Raw genomic sequence first — 15,724 nt, 5'->3', positions numbered from 1 at the left:
CTAACAAGCAGGCATAATGGTGTTTGTGCATCTACCAAGCTCAGTGTAACCAGAATAAAGCCAACTGGAACCATCTGATGTGCACAGCAAACTAAGACTCCTGATGCTGACATTCTGATGTAAGTTATTTAGGCTCAGTCCCCATCTAGAAGAGTGGGGCTTGCCCAGTGGGTAGTTTACTTCCATTCTGGGAAGATCAGGACAAAGTTTTTCAGTTCTCATGGAGAGAGGAGAACTGCCATTTCCCTCCATTCATCTCCTTGACATTGCGTATGAGAGTGTGATCAGACATATAGTCCTCTTTCCTCCTCAGCAGCCTTCTTAAGCATGGATAGCTTTCATCATATAGGTTTGCCCCTGCTGCACGCAAATAATAAAATCTGGAGTGGTCTCCCCTAAACTTTCTTGTATACTGTACTCAGATATGGAGATGGATATTTGAGAAGTAAACCACAAGACAATGATTATATTTTTATATTATGTACATTAAAGAACCATCAACAACAAATCAAATCAAATTAATAATAAATTGAACAATTATTATAAAAGTAAAGTTGAATAAGTCTGACTCTGCAGCTGCCTGAATAAAAAAGCGGAAATAGCTCAAAAGTTGATAGAAATCATCAAAATCTCGAAACTGAATTTTTAGACGAGTGGGCCGCTAGGGAGGAGAAAAGAATAGCTGCTCAGCAAGCAACAAGCACATCAGCCTCTGAGCAAACGAATGCTAAACGTACAGAGAAAGAGGATGAAAACTATGAACGCTCAAGTCAAGTGTATTCACTGCATGTTATCGTGCAGTCTGCCATTACTGGTTTGTATAATATTGCTTGAATCTTACCTGAAGAAGGGGCCTGAGTTGCCTTTGAATGCTTGTCTATTGTAATCTTTTCAGTTAACCAATAAAAGATGTCATTTAGCTTGATTTCTCATTACAATGGTGATGAGTGAAATGATTCGCGTTTACCTCAATTAGCAGTAAAACAAATGATGTTTTGCACATAAGGAAAAACTCGCACCATTTGCACATATAAATTCATATCATCTAAAATCTTTTTTTTTCATTTGCAGAAGCATGGGACAATTTACTCCATTGCAGAGCATGGTAAGGGAGGATCATCTAGAGAGTACTTACCTGTAAGCACTTTGGAGCTGCACCTCTACTGTGAAAATCCATTGGTCTGGACTTCAAGAACAGTCCCTGATGGACCTCTGAAAGGATTCTGACTTGGATCAGCTTACAGACATAGGGAAAGTAATCGCAGGTGGTGTTACTTCTGACCCCAAATATGAGGCAAATGAGTGTGCAGAGATGAAGATCAGGGCAGTGTTGGAGGGTGGCTGAGGTAGGCTATAGTGGTTTTGGCAGCAGAATAACCCCTAAAGAACAATATTGGAATGTAAGAAATTTGAAAATCAATAGGAATCCATTCTGTTGTTTGTTTAGCTAGTAACTAAGCTGTACCCACATCTCATCCCAATATCTCTTAAAGGTGGTCAAGATTTCTGCTACAATTGGCTTGTTTGTTTCAGATTTCCACAGCAATATTCTTTGCTTTAAACTGCAAAACTCCTTTTAAAAAAGTGGATTTAGCAGCTACGGAATTGCTTACAAAAGGAACATTTGGGGCAATTTCGTGAATCTATATGCTGTTTCACCCATGACTACATACTAATAATACTTTAAATTGTTAAGGTGGGTTGACTACTTACTTAAGCTTTACACCATAGCACCATCTGCTGGGGGATGGAAAGGCAATGCCCCACCTGTCCTTAATGCAAAACAGCCTGTAAGTCTTGGCAAAGTGGAGAAAATTCATGGAGACACGATGGGAATGTGTTGCCCCTAAACAGAAAGTTGCAAAACTAGGATTTATATTAATAAATATGGAACTGTGGGGCAACAACAATAACCACTGCACCATTTTTGATTTTTTTTTATTGACCAGTACCGTATTCAGTAGCTTGACTATTTGCTCTATCTTTTGAAGTTAGCCTTACCACAGTTTCAAGTTGTCTGAGGTTACACTTTTGTTATTTCTTCAGCTCTTGTGTACTGTTTTTGTTATTTATTTATTTGAACATTTCAGTTAGAACAATACTGAAGATAGGTGTTTAGGAATTATGTGGCATCTTTATGAATTACATTTTCCTGTGTTGCTTTGTTGGAAGGTTAAGGGCACTTATTTTATTATATATATTTAATAATATAATACATTTTTGATCACAAATAGTGGTATTTTGATCTCCTTGAGAATTGGTAATCTCTACCTTCCCCCACCACCCCAAGGGTGTCAACTCTTGCAGCTTAAATTAAGGAGGAAGAAGGAAACAGCACACACGTGGTGAAAGAGTTTGGTGTTTATGTATGTCCTCACGTGGATTGACGGCTTCCTGCCTTGTGCCCACTGATGCCCAACATCTGATGCCTTCTGAACCAAAGTTGAATACATGGGCATGAAAGGGGTGGATGTGTTTCAAATAAATACAAACCCTAAATTCCTCAATTTACAGAGCTTACCATCAGGGCATCTGTGCACTTCATTGACTTCTTTACTTTTTTGGGGTCATTATTTTTGAAGGGCCATACAATTACAATAAACTGTGTGCATTCACGCTGTGCAAGCTAATAGACTATCCATCCATCCATTTTCCAACCCGCTGAATCCGAACACAGGGTCACGGGGGTCTGCTGGAGCCAATCCCTGCCAACACAGGGCACAAGGCAGGAACCAATCCCGGGCAGGGTGCCAACCCACCGCAGGACACACACAAACACACCCACACACCAAGCACACACTCGGGCCAATTTAAAGCTAATAGACTAGTGCTTAGTAAACATAATTTAACAAGTTAATCACACAGAAAATAAAATATTCATTAAAACCTTTTATTCCTTTAAAAATATGAAACACGAATAGGAGTCCATGTTTAGAGCTACTGGAATCAAAGAAACATGATATGGTCTCTTTTGTACATACTGTATTTGTAAAAATTCTTCATCCTAAATACAAAAATTCAAACACCATTTAAAAAATGATTATTTCCCCTTAAAATCTAGCCCTAAATGTTTACTTCTTTGGATATATAGTAACTTAAACAATTACCGTATCGTTTTAATGAATATAAAAGTAGTGTGGACTAATACGATGGAATGAATGTTTCAGTAAAAATATTCTGAAAATACACTGTATTTAAAAGTTTATCATAGTGTCTGTGTAGGTGAGCTAAAACTATCTACTGTATCTATTGTGGTGGACGGCTGGGGACCCTGCCTAGCCGGGACACCTGGAGGATGGAAGGAGTGAGAGAGGGACAATACTCTACCTTTCCCGGGACATGAGAGGGCAGCTGCTCTGGTTTGGCCACGGGATTGGAGCTTGGGTTGCCAGACCTCCCTTATATACGGGACATGTCCCATATTTGATCATTTTGTCCCCTGTCCCATACTGACCTTTCAGGGACACCTAAATGTCCCGTATTTAGTTCATTTTCAAATTTCGTAATAAAAATATATTTTTACTACCTTCGTACGGTACTTAGTTGTAACTTTATAAGTAATTATACTTTCTTTTCTCAGATTTTCTTGATGAAAATAACCCAAATGTAACGAGTAAACTAGTGTTTGCTGCCTGTTTGCGACTTGTTCAGTTGCTATGGTTGGCTGAGGACAGCGACACTCTTACCGTTTTGCTCTCCAGCCGCGCTGCTGTGCAGTTCTGTATCAGCATTGCAACATACAGGGTCAACAAAGTGTGTCAGGCCCGGTCTTAGGTATTATGGGGCCCTAGGCGAAAGGGGGGTCCAGGGGCCCCCTGAGGGGGGTGGAGCCCCCCTGTAAGCTCTGTGAAATGCATGAAAATTAGACCAAGGAGTCGATCCGGGGCCCCCCTAGGCGGTCGCCTACTTCGCCTATGCCTAAGGCCGGGCCTGAGTGTATTGTTACTACTTGCCATGGCCCACTTTTTTTCTAACTGCCTATATTAAATAATAATATTTCTCTGTTGTCTGTAGTCTGTATTAAATAAATATTTTCAAATGATTTCACTTTTACAGAATTTTTTTTAGCTTGTATTAAATAATTTTCAAATAATTTTACTTTTCTTTTCCTCATAACCCATTAAAATCCTTGCTTTATGTTTTTAACTTATGTCTCTACTTTTATATAATATATTGGTGTGAGATTTTAAGAGTGTCCCGTATTTCTAATTTTCTAATCTGGCAACCCTAAGCTCAATCCTGTTGGGGCCTGTGGCCACGGCCATGGGACAACCGGATGGTTCTGGAGCCATGGACTGCAGCACTTCCGCCACACCAGGAAGTGCTGCAGGAAGGTCATCAGGGGGCACCTGGAGCACATCTGGGTAAACTATAAAAGCTGGAGAGCCGGAGTCGAGAGGTAGAAGACAGAGCTTTTGGGAAAGGAGTGGAGGCGGCAGAAGAGAAGTAAAAAGAAAAGTAAAAGTAAAATAAAGGACTGAGTTTATTGTGATGATTGGTGTACTGTGTTGTGTGCAGAAGAAAAAGAAAATAAACGCATGTGTTCTGGACTTGTGTGTCCTGGTGTCTGTCTGTGTTGAGTCTGATCTTCCACACTATCTATCTATCTATCTATCTATCTATCTATCTATCTATCTATCTATCTATCTATCTATCTATCTATCTATCTATCTATCTATCTATCTATCTTCCATAAATGCTGTCTCTCTATTATAAAAAAAATCATGGAAGGAGACGATACGTCATCTTCTCGGAAGACAATTTGACATCCCACAAGACAAGGCAATGAGATAAAAGGACAGTTGCTGTACAGGCTTTTAAATGATCGACACGCAGCGCAACAAGCAGAACACGCAGCTCGACAGCAGCAGCTAATCAGACCGCACTTCCTCAGAGTGCGTCCAGCCCACACACACACACACACACACACACCTCCCCCCCCTTGACAATGGTGAGCAGCAGAGACGCAAAGTGGTTCGAGCGTAGCGGCCACAGGTGGCAGATGGGAGGGGGTGGGTGAGCAAAAGCCCCCTAGTATAAATATATGATAAAGTCCATCCATTTTCCAACCCGCTGAATCCGAACACAGGGTCACGGGGGTCTGCTGGAGCCAATCCCAGCCAACACAGGGCACAAGGCAGGAACCAATCCTGGGCAGGGTGCCAACCCACCGCAGATGATAAAGTCTGCCATAAAAAATCAATAAAAACTAAAAATATCAATCACCTCACACTTTAGCTGAGTGGCATTCTGAATTAACTGTCCAGGTGAAGCTGTCCAAAGCAAAATTGATTTATGAACTAATCAGTGATGGATGCCAGTTTTTATTAAAGTTTTATTTTTATTTTTTAAAGATACCAACTGAATACAATGATAACAAATCACATCGGCACAAAACACTGCAGCCTGTGAAACTCAGTCAATCCACATATTAATTCAATAACTTACCTTGTTTCTTTCTGCGATGATGATTATTATTTGTATACATTTAGCCCAGAATAAATTGAAAACATTAAGGTACATTTGATACACTCAAGTGTTTCGAAAAAAATGGTACAAAGTCTGTGGTCACTTGAGATCACAATCTCATGTAGAATACAACAAAGTAGCAAATTATGGACCAAAGCAGAGCAACTCAAGCATTGATATGACTTGAAAAATCTGATAGATATCCGATACTAGTAGAAAATAATATGAGTTATCCAAGGCAAAATTCCATTTAATCAATGAAGTCCAATTCACGGTTTAAATACAGTTTTGAGGACTGTCCTAACAAAGGCCCAGTTGACTGTGTATAACTAATATAATGAAAGAGATTTTGAGAAGCCGTGTCTGTCTAATCCCTCAAAAGTATGTGGTTGAATACAATTCTTTATGATGTAAGGAGTGAATCAGCCTTGAATGGAGTAGCAATCCATTGAATGACATATTCGTTTAGAGTTATGAATCGGGCTAAACTGTACATCTTTGCCATGTGTGAGGAAAACACAGAAATAATTAATAATAATAATAATAATAATTCTTTACATTTATATAGCGATTTTCTCAGTACTCTGGACCCTCACTCACACAACACCACTCAGTCATACTGACCGAATTTAGCGCTGGAAATCCGAGTACCCCAGATGTGTTACTAGCTCTTCAATGGCACAGTCACTCACACACCCCCATTCAATTTGCTTAGAAAACCAGAATATCAGGAGAAAACCTGTAGGATGAGTGGGCGAAAACCATATATATAGGAGATTTACAACCTGGGGTTGTAATGTAATGCTGTGAAATGACACTGCTAACCACCTCATCACCATGCTACCCTCGAGAACACTTTGTTTTATAAAACATTTCAAATAATTACCTCAGTAATGAATGCAAACACTGAGGTGCAAGTTCATGAACCCAAGTCCTACTTTCCCACAGTGGCCTTTTGCTGAGCCCTTCCCTCTCTTCCCACCCCTTATTATTTACATTAACAGTAATCAACAGAAACAACACAGACATCTCACTTCTAAGCCTTTCCACATGCCCTGCTCACTGGTTTCCATGTTGACTTAAGCAGTAATAGGAACCACTGCTCCAGCTCACAACAATATTATTCTTCAGTCATGTGTCATTCTGTTACGATTGTTTTTTCAGTAAACAGAGGGCAGAAGGATGTTTTTCTTTTTCTAGATTATTGTTTTATTACCTTAGAGGCATTAAAGATAGACTGTACTTTGAAAATAAAGATGTTTACCTTTGCCAGTCATGTAATTGGCTTTGATTGTACTAGACCGGGGTCCCCCAACTCCAGTCCTGGAGGGTCGCAGTGCCTGCAGGTTTTTATTCTAACACTTTTCTTAATTAGTGACCCATTTTTGCTGCTAAATAACTCCTTTTGAATTAATTTGAATTGACTTGTTCTTGAAGACTCTGATCCCTTAGTTGTTTCTTTTTCCTTAATTAGCAGTCAAACTATAGTGAGCCAATACATGACCAGCAAACTGTGTCGATCATACAATATCTGAAAATAAAGAAAGGCAAAGGTCTCAAGGTTGTTGATCTGCTCAGGTCCTCGAGACATTTTAACAGTGCTCTTAGAAAAGAGGAAATCAACAGTTTCAGAAATGTATGATATTGCACCATGAGGGCAGCATCAAGCCATGGAATTAAAGAACGAGTTTAATTAACAACAGGAATAGGTGCCTATAATTAAGCAACTGGACAGAGTGAAAATGGTTTCATGTTTCATGCCATGACTTTGCTGGTCTTCTGTTGGCTCACTCACTTCACGCTTTATGTCTTTTTGGGTGCCATTAAAGGAAAGAAATGAAGCAAGTCAGAGGAACGATGAAGAAATTTAAGGAAACAAATCTTAAAAAACAAGTCAATTAAACTGAAAAGAAAAGGACTTATTTAGCAACAAAAACTGGTCACCAATTAAGAAAAGTGTTAGAATAAAAACCTGCAGCCACTGTGGCCCTCCAGGACTAGAGCTGGAGACCACTATACTAATCCAAAATATATATGCTCTCATTCCTTTCACTGCTGTTTCCTGCCCCATGCTTAGTGCTGACAGGATGGAAAATTATTTTTGTGTCGGTAAATTGTGTTAAGAAAGCAGAAATAAGGGATGGATGCATTTTTAAAACGAGCTGAATGAGATGGCTGACACATGAGGAGAAGGTACCATTGCTGCAGCATCATAGATGTCTGACCCAAACTCAATTCTGCACTACAGGTCTGCTTTCATTTCCCACAGTCCTGCTGGTTGGCTCCTTCTAATAACCCTAATTAGTGTGTACAGTATGGTGGCATTCGTGGGTGTGCCTCATCATTATATCCCATCAGGGATGGTTTCTGTTTTGAATTAATTTCCTCCAGCTTCCAATAATCCTGAGGTGAAGAGTTCTGAAAATGGATGGATGGGCTTCAACTAGTTTTTGACTAGGGTTTTTTAAACAGACTGTATTTGATTCCTGGCTGGATAGAATGCTTTCAAGAGAGTGAAATATCTTAATTAAAAGAGATCTGATAAAGTATTCTGTTCTGAGCCACTCATAACATGAAGGATGAAGCTGATGTTCTTGAAAGGCTTTGTTCAAGAGCTATAAAGAACTATGTTGCAGGGTAAATAATGCAATGGCAAAATTATGAACTGAGGAGGAACCAGGTCAACATTAACACCAGTACCTTAAAGATCTAGAATCCTGCATTCTAATCCAGGCATCAGCACTGTCGTTGTGAGGTTCTACTCTGTGTTCTTCAGTTTTCCTCTCATGTACAACAATGTGTAGGTTAGGTCAACTGGAGACTCAAAATAGGCCTGGACTGCTTCTGAACTTACGCATACGAAGCTCTAGTCTCCAGTCCATGAGCTGAGGAAGGTGGGTTAAATGAAGGATAACAATGTTCAGAAGAACTGAAAGAAAAGTGAAATTCTCATTGAAAGTTGTACCTACTCAGAGTCAAAGCTACTGAAGTGTGCAGTAGCAATTATATGCTTAGAGAAGTGTCTAGTAGAGATGTACAGCAAGAAACCAAGAGGATCTTCTCTTACTCACCATGCCAATGGCTCAAATGAATGCCAATTGTCCACATGCTCTTCATCATGGTTAACTGAAAAGATGTGGAGTTACCAGCAGGATGGCAGCAGACAGATTAATGAGGGTCTCTGGGAATTCAATCAAAAGAAGCATTCTTGGCCATTCCTGTTTTGTTGTAGGGTTATTAATGACCAATAAGATGCAGGACCTTGTTTTAATTTATGTGGAAAAATGGTAAATCCTGTATCACATCTGCCGCTTGACTGAAATCTGGCTTAACAAATCTCCAGTGAACATCAAAAATAAGATCATCAATTCGACTTAGACTGTGCTATATGTTACCTCCTGAATGTAATTACGTTATGTTTTAGCAATACATTTTGTGTTTGTTGGTCTTTGTTATACTATGTCTGTAGCTATTGTTTATGGCACTGTGCTTAATGAGAATGAAGTGGATTGAATTCAAATATTTTGCTGACATCAGCTCTAGCAGGACCTAGAAAAAGTGGTACAACATTAAACTTTGATACAAGTACAGAAGACACAATTTTAGTCTTCAAAACAAGACCTGATACCCATGCAATTGAGAAGATGTTTAAAGACAAACAAAAAACAAAAAACAAAGAACAATGTTAAGCTACAATGAGAGATACAAAGAATTTTTACGAAATAAGGTTACCTTTGAAATATTGCCCTTATTCTCCAGTACTTGCTTTTATACTAAACAGCAAAAGTCAGATGATAAAAAGGCTTCACTTGTAGAAAAACACCACTCTGAGACCAAAGCACAGCTTTACCACATAGACTCCTATCATTTGTTATGGTTTGGGAAGGCCAAAACCACCAAAACAGCTTGCACCTCAAAATATGTCATTTATTGTATTATATTTAATAAAGAATTTCAAAATTCAGTCAACACTCCAGAAGTAAAAAATTCAAAATTAAAAAATGAACAATAATTAGGAAACTTGAAAATTGCTTTAATTAATGAAATAAAAATGAATAAGCAGACAAACGAATTAACCAAGAAGAAAACCTAATAAACAAAAAAATCCTAATACAAAAGCCTAATGCAAAATCCTCAACCACAAAGCAATCATTTCAAATAACTGATATAAGCTTCATCTGTTTGAAGCCAAAGTCTACAAACCTAAACAAGGAGGAAAACATAAAAGGGAAACAACGAGCAACGTTTACCAAGGACTAATGCCACAGCACACTGGCTAAGGCAGCAGGTGTTCTATAAATTGCTCTCAAGTAGCTGCTCTCCAACTGACTACAACACTTGAGAGCTCTAATTACCAATTAGTCTTAATTACAACAGACAAAAAATATAGTTGACAGTACGGAACTGGGGCAAAATCTATACTAATAAAAGGCAAAGCCCTCACCGACTCACTGACTCACTCATCACTAATTCTCCAACTCCCCGTGTATGTAGAAGGCTGAAATTTGGCAGGCTCATTCCTTACAGCTTACTTACAAAAGTTAAGCAGGTTTCATTTCGAAATTCTACGCGTAACGGTCATAACGGTCGACAACATCCATCATGTTAAACTTTCTCATTTATGGCCCCATCTTCATGAAATTTGGTAGGCGGCTTCCCTGCGCTAACCGAAACCGATGTACGTACTTATTTCGGTGGTATGACACCACTGACGGCTGCCACATTGAACTTTCCAACGGTCTTTGTTACTTATGGGCCCATCTTCAAGAAATTTGGTATGCGGTTTCCCAACGCTAACTGAATCCTACTTACATACATATATACGTCCATAGCCTGCAGCTCTGTCGCCATGTGAGGCGGCGTTGGGTCCCCCATCCCCACGCCTCCCACGTAGTTGGCTGCCTGCCTATATAAGGCCGTCCGTCGCTCCGGTTTCTTCATTCCCTTCCTTGCTTCGCCACGGTATTCACGTCTCCCTGCTGATAACTGCAGCCTTTTTATTTAATCCACGGCTTCTCCGCTGTTTTATTGTTCATTTATTATGATTATAGTTATTGTGTAGGTATTTTAGACTTAGTTTACATTGTTCAGGTACCCATTTCCTTTATCGTTCCAACCGTACCCCCATTAACATGTCTATCGAGGTGATCACCATCGATCAAAGAACTGTCACTTACCGAGTGGTTTCCATGCCCGGAGATGGCGACTGCCTTTTCCATTCTCTGTGCTACATATTGCACGGCCATATCAGGCTCACTCTTGATATCCGGAAGAACATTGTGTCTTATGTATTGAATGACTGGGACAGGTTCAAGGTGTGGACTGATGACGGTACAGGAGATAATTATACTACACAGGAGCACTATAAGAGTGAAATGCTTAAGCCCTTCACCTATGGTTCTGCATGTGAGTTGATGGCTGCCGCTGAATTGTTCAGTTGTCGCTTTCAAGTGTACCGAAATGGCCAAATATTTTACACCTTTGGACAACCGCCAATGCCTCTTAAACATCTTAGATTCACAGGTGACGATTTGAGTAGTGGACACTTTGATGTTTATGAATGTTTAAACTCTCAAAAGCTGGATGCCAAGTTATCGATAAAACCCATTTCAATTCAAATGCCTCCAATTTCCACTAAGGCTCTGCTTCACAATGACAATTAATAAGTCTCAGGGACAGACCCTACAAAAGGTTGGCATTGATTTGAGGCAAGATTGCTTTTCACATGGCCAACTATACGTTGCATGCTCAAGAGTAAGCTCAGCGCACAGCTTGGTCATATTACAACTGGAGGGCCAAACTGACAACGTGGTATACAAAGAGATCCTTAACAAATAATTATTGGTGTATTTTCCCTCAGTTTAAAAAGGTTTACTTTTCTTCTTAATAAAAATTTTAAAGCAGTACTTCGCCGCCTCGGGTATTTTTCAAGTTACAAATAGAGTTAAAAATGGAAACAGAGCAGCAACAAGGGAGGGTTGCAAAACAAAAGACACAAATAAACTCAAGTGGAGCGAGACATACCACAGATCCAAACATATTGCACTGGGTTGTTGATAGATAATAATATGTTAAAACTGATTATTCTCCACACACAAGGCTGCAGAAGTGAAAGTACAGAGGGTGCTGCAACACCCCCCAGCAAATAGAAAATAAACTGCATTATAAACTGCATTAACTTTAGCATATTCACTTTGTGCAGTGAGCAGCTAACCTGCAAAATGACGACATGAAAAACCATAACAAATTTCTTTACAAATCCATCAAATGCCAAAAACACCCAGCTGGTCTGAATATCAACCAACAGATACCTCTGCTTCTAACAGCAGAACTCCTCCTGTTGATGGTGAGCCTAGGACCTTAGCAGTGATCTCATTCCCCCAACAACAGAGTAGGAGGTCATGAATGTTAGCCAACTACCCAGACCAAGCAGCTCTAGATCAACAGCTATGCTTGGATTCTTTACTAGTTGCATCCACACCCCAGAACCAAGAGCAGGAGGAACATTAACTCACAGCTGCCAGCCTGGCAACCATACTATCCTGGTTAAATATTTTGGAGATTAAAATGTTTTCTGTTTTTGTCAACCACTGTAGTTTGATAAATAGAGATGGCTACAAAACACTGTATAGATCAGGGGTCTCCAACTCCAGTCCTGGAGAGCTACTGTGGCAGCAGGTTTCCATTCCAACCCTTTTTCTTTATTAGTGACCAGATTTTGCTGCTAGTTAATTATTTGCCTCAATTTTAATTGATTCACAACATAAGACTCAGGCCCCTTAATTATTTCTTTTTTTCCTTAATTAGCAACCAAACAATATTAAGACACAAAATGAAGCAACACTTAAACAACCTGCGTCCATCACACACTAACTGAAAATAAAGAAAGGTGAAGGCCTCAGTAATGTTGTTGATCTGCTCAAGTCCATAAAACATTTTGACAGCGCTCTTAAAAAAGAAAATTAACAGTTTTGGAAATGTCTGTCATGGCAGAATGAGCACCATGCAATTAAATAACAGGTTTAATTAGCAATGAGAATTGGCTTCAAATTAAGGAACTGAATGAAGTGTAGTTGGTTGGTGTTTGAGGCCCCAACTTGGTTGGTCATCTGTTGGCTCACTTTACAATAATTTTATGTTTAGATGCCATAAAAAAGAATCAATTCAGCAGTCAGAGTCTCAAGAAAAGTCAATTAAAATAAAGGGAAATGGTTAATTAGCTGCAAAAACTGGACATTAATTAAGAAAAAAGTGAGAATGAAAACTTGCAGCCACCGTAGCACTCCAGGACTGGAGCTGGAGACCCCTGGTATAGATGCATTGTGGTGTTTGTGCATAAAAATTCAGTCACTTTAGATCAGTACAGATGTAAGGTTTAGGCTTTCTGTAGAGAGATAAAATTTCTAGAAGGCCATTTATAAAATTCAGTTTGCATGATAAATTATCACTTAAAAAGTTGTTGCTCAAACATTTCCTGGGTTAGACCAAACACCAATACTTGAGGCTGGCATTGACAGATTATTCTACTCGCTACAGTATATCCCACTTGAATATTGTTCCCACTGCACTTGATTTTTTCATAAGCCTCTCCCATAGAAATTTGGATTAGGCATTGAATGACTTAACTTTTCTTGGTCTGCTTTAGCTAAACAGGCGGAAACTATTGGTCAAGTGCCTGTCTCAGAAACAACACACAAAAGATAATGTCTCTATGCATGGGATGCCAGATCATCAATGTTAGATAATGTTCAAGGAGCTATTCGTCAGCCAGGATTATTTAACATTTGGCTTCTGTACACTTTCCCTCACAAAAGAATACTAAAGTATACGTTTCCTTCTTCAGTTGTACCTGTTAATCCATTGTGAATGGGGGAGTTACACAAAGCCGAGTGAGCCAATTTAGGCTATATGGTTTTCAGTCAACTTTATTTTTATTTTTTATATTTTATAAAGGACATTAAATTTTTGAGGTGGCACAGTGATGCGGCGTTAGTGTTGCTACTTCACAGCTGTAGCAACCTGACCACTGTTCATCTCGAGTTTGCACTTTGCGCTTTTCTCACTACTCAAATACTCTGATGTCTCCCCATATATCAAAGTTGCAAATGTCAAGTAGATTGTTGATTCACATTTGGAACGGCCTGAATCTACCCTGGACCCAGAGCTGGATTTCCGTTGCACTAATTATAACCAGAACAGACTTTGACTTCTTATGACCATGTAGCGGAAGGGCTAGGTTCAGAAAACAGATACATTTTTGTAGTGTGATAGCGATTGTCACTTGTCACACATGAGCGTCAGAGAGTCACCCTCTAAGGTCCTCTCAGGTATATACAGTAGTTCTGAGAGGGGGCGCTGACACTAACTGTGTTGTCCTCCTTTTCTTCCGCAGTACAAAGAAACCACCCAGCAAGGGAAACTGGCTCCACCCCATACAGTCCTCAGGCCATAAAGCATGTCTGCCCATACTGAGCGACCAGAGAGATGGAGCTCCTCTGTAACTTAAATGAACCCCAACATTACTTTGCCCCAAGCTAACAGGAGGCTGTTGTTTGTTATATTTGATGCCATTGTGCATGTGTTTTCTTTTGTTTCAATTAAACTAAACGGGGATGGCCGGGTTGGAACCACAACATTTATTTTGTCAAGCCTGTCATTCCCATGGATGACCACACATTCTAAATCTGTAGTGGCTGTAGCAGTGGGCCTGATGATGAGTTTGACAATTTTTATAGCATTGTGCGGATGATGCCAAATGTGTAACTTATGGAACTGTGGTCCGTAACAACCGATGTCACGTCATGACAACAGTAACTCAAAATTCCACTGCTCCAGGGAAAACAAAATAGTAATAGAAAGAATGCAAAATAATTTTCAATATAAAAACAATTTCAAAGAGGAAAAAAATAATTTAAGAAAATTACAAAACTCAGATTCAGAGGCTCTAAAAACCGTCAATGGACATTAACACTTAGAAAAGGAACTTAAAACAAATGTCCAAAATATAGCAAACATTCAGAAATCATAACACAAATCTTGTGAGGAGTGATATTTGTTCAGAGTGAAAAAAAAAATGTGTTACCGGGGCTAAACAATGGATCCACATTCTGGGATGCTGAAAATAAGAGTTGGCTGTGGCTTCAGACTCATGAAACATGCAAGGCACTTGTAGAATGAAGAATTTGAAGATATTGTGAACAGTTTTCACATACTGGTAATTACAAAAAAATATGTTCTTATAGGTCACAAACAAGATTGTCAAGTGATTCATTCATTCTTAATTATCATCAGGATAAGCTGCAACCAATACATCAAGTTAGAATGTCCAATCAAGGTTTGTGTGCTGTATTTCATTCCAATCAAGTTAAGAATCTTAGACTCATTAATGCATAAATGAGTCTCTACCAGTGTATAATAATATCAGAAGACTGTGCACACTATTAAATATTGTGCATAAACCTTTAAAGCAACTAATTGAAATAACATGTTTGGGAAGGTGTAATCATGCATTAAAGCAGTGTTAAAAATAATGTATGTATACAGAGGATTCTTTCTCAGGTGCATAAAACCACCAAATAGTTCTGTAGACCAGGTAATAAATTGTATATACAGTATAATATCCTGTAAAACATGATGTGGTTAAGTTTTTGTTTCTTTCTCACCTAAAACATTTGATAAACGCCCAATAGGTCTTAGTAGTAACAAACAAGTAAAGCCATATTGAGATCAAGTAGCAAGAATGCAGTACTGTACATGATGGTGCTGTCAAACAAGTTTTACTCAGTAATCAACAGAAAAATGAAGATGCCTCCTTGTATATTTAAATTTTTCAAATGTGTTTAACGTGCAGTGGACACACACACGCACACACACTCTCACATCCCCAGACTCTTGCTAGCCCCCTCCAACACACTGCACCGGCAGATACTCAAATGTCAAGAATAGCTCGGACAAACTTGGCAGGGCTTCACAACTCATCCAGGGAAAAGCCAGAGGATACATAGTAAAGATAACAGAGAGTTTTGATAAATAATAAACTCCTTACACTGTTGAGATTCTTTGCATATACCCATGTGTATGATGGATATGCAAATTTATCTGCCAGTGTCATTTCATGGTCAGTCTTGCTGGAGATTATGAGCCAGGTTAATGCCTCTCAGCTCCAAGCTCGGAATGTCTGGCACTTAACCTTACTTTTAAGAAGAACATTCAGCAAGTTATAAAACAAAAGTATCAGACTTGCTTCATTTTAAAG

Source organism: Erpetoichthys calabaricus, chromosome 7 (genome assembly GCF_900747795.2).
Source record: "Erpetoichthys calabaricus chromosome 7, fErpCal1.3, whole genome shotgun sequence".
In the NCBI taxonomy this organism is placed as follows: Eukaryota; Metazoa; Chordata; class Cladistia; order Polypteriformes; family Polypteridae; genus Erpetoichthys; species Erpetoichthys calabaricus.
This window is presented reverse-complemented; position numbering follows the sequence as displayed.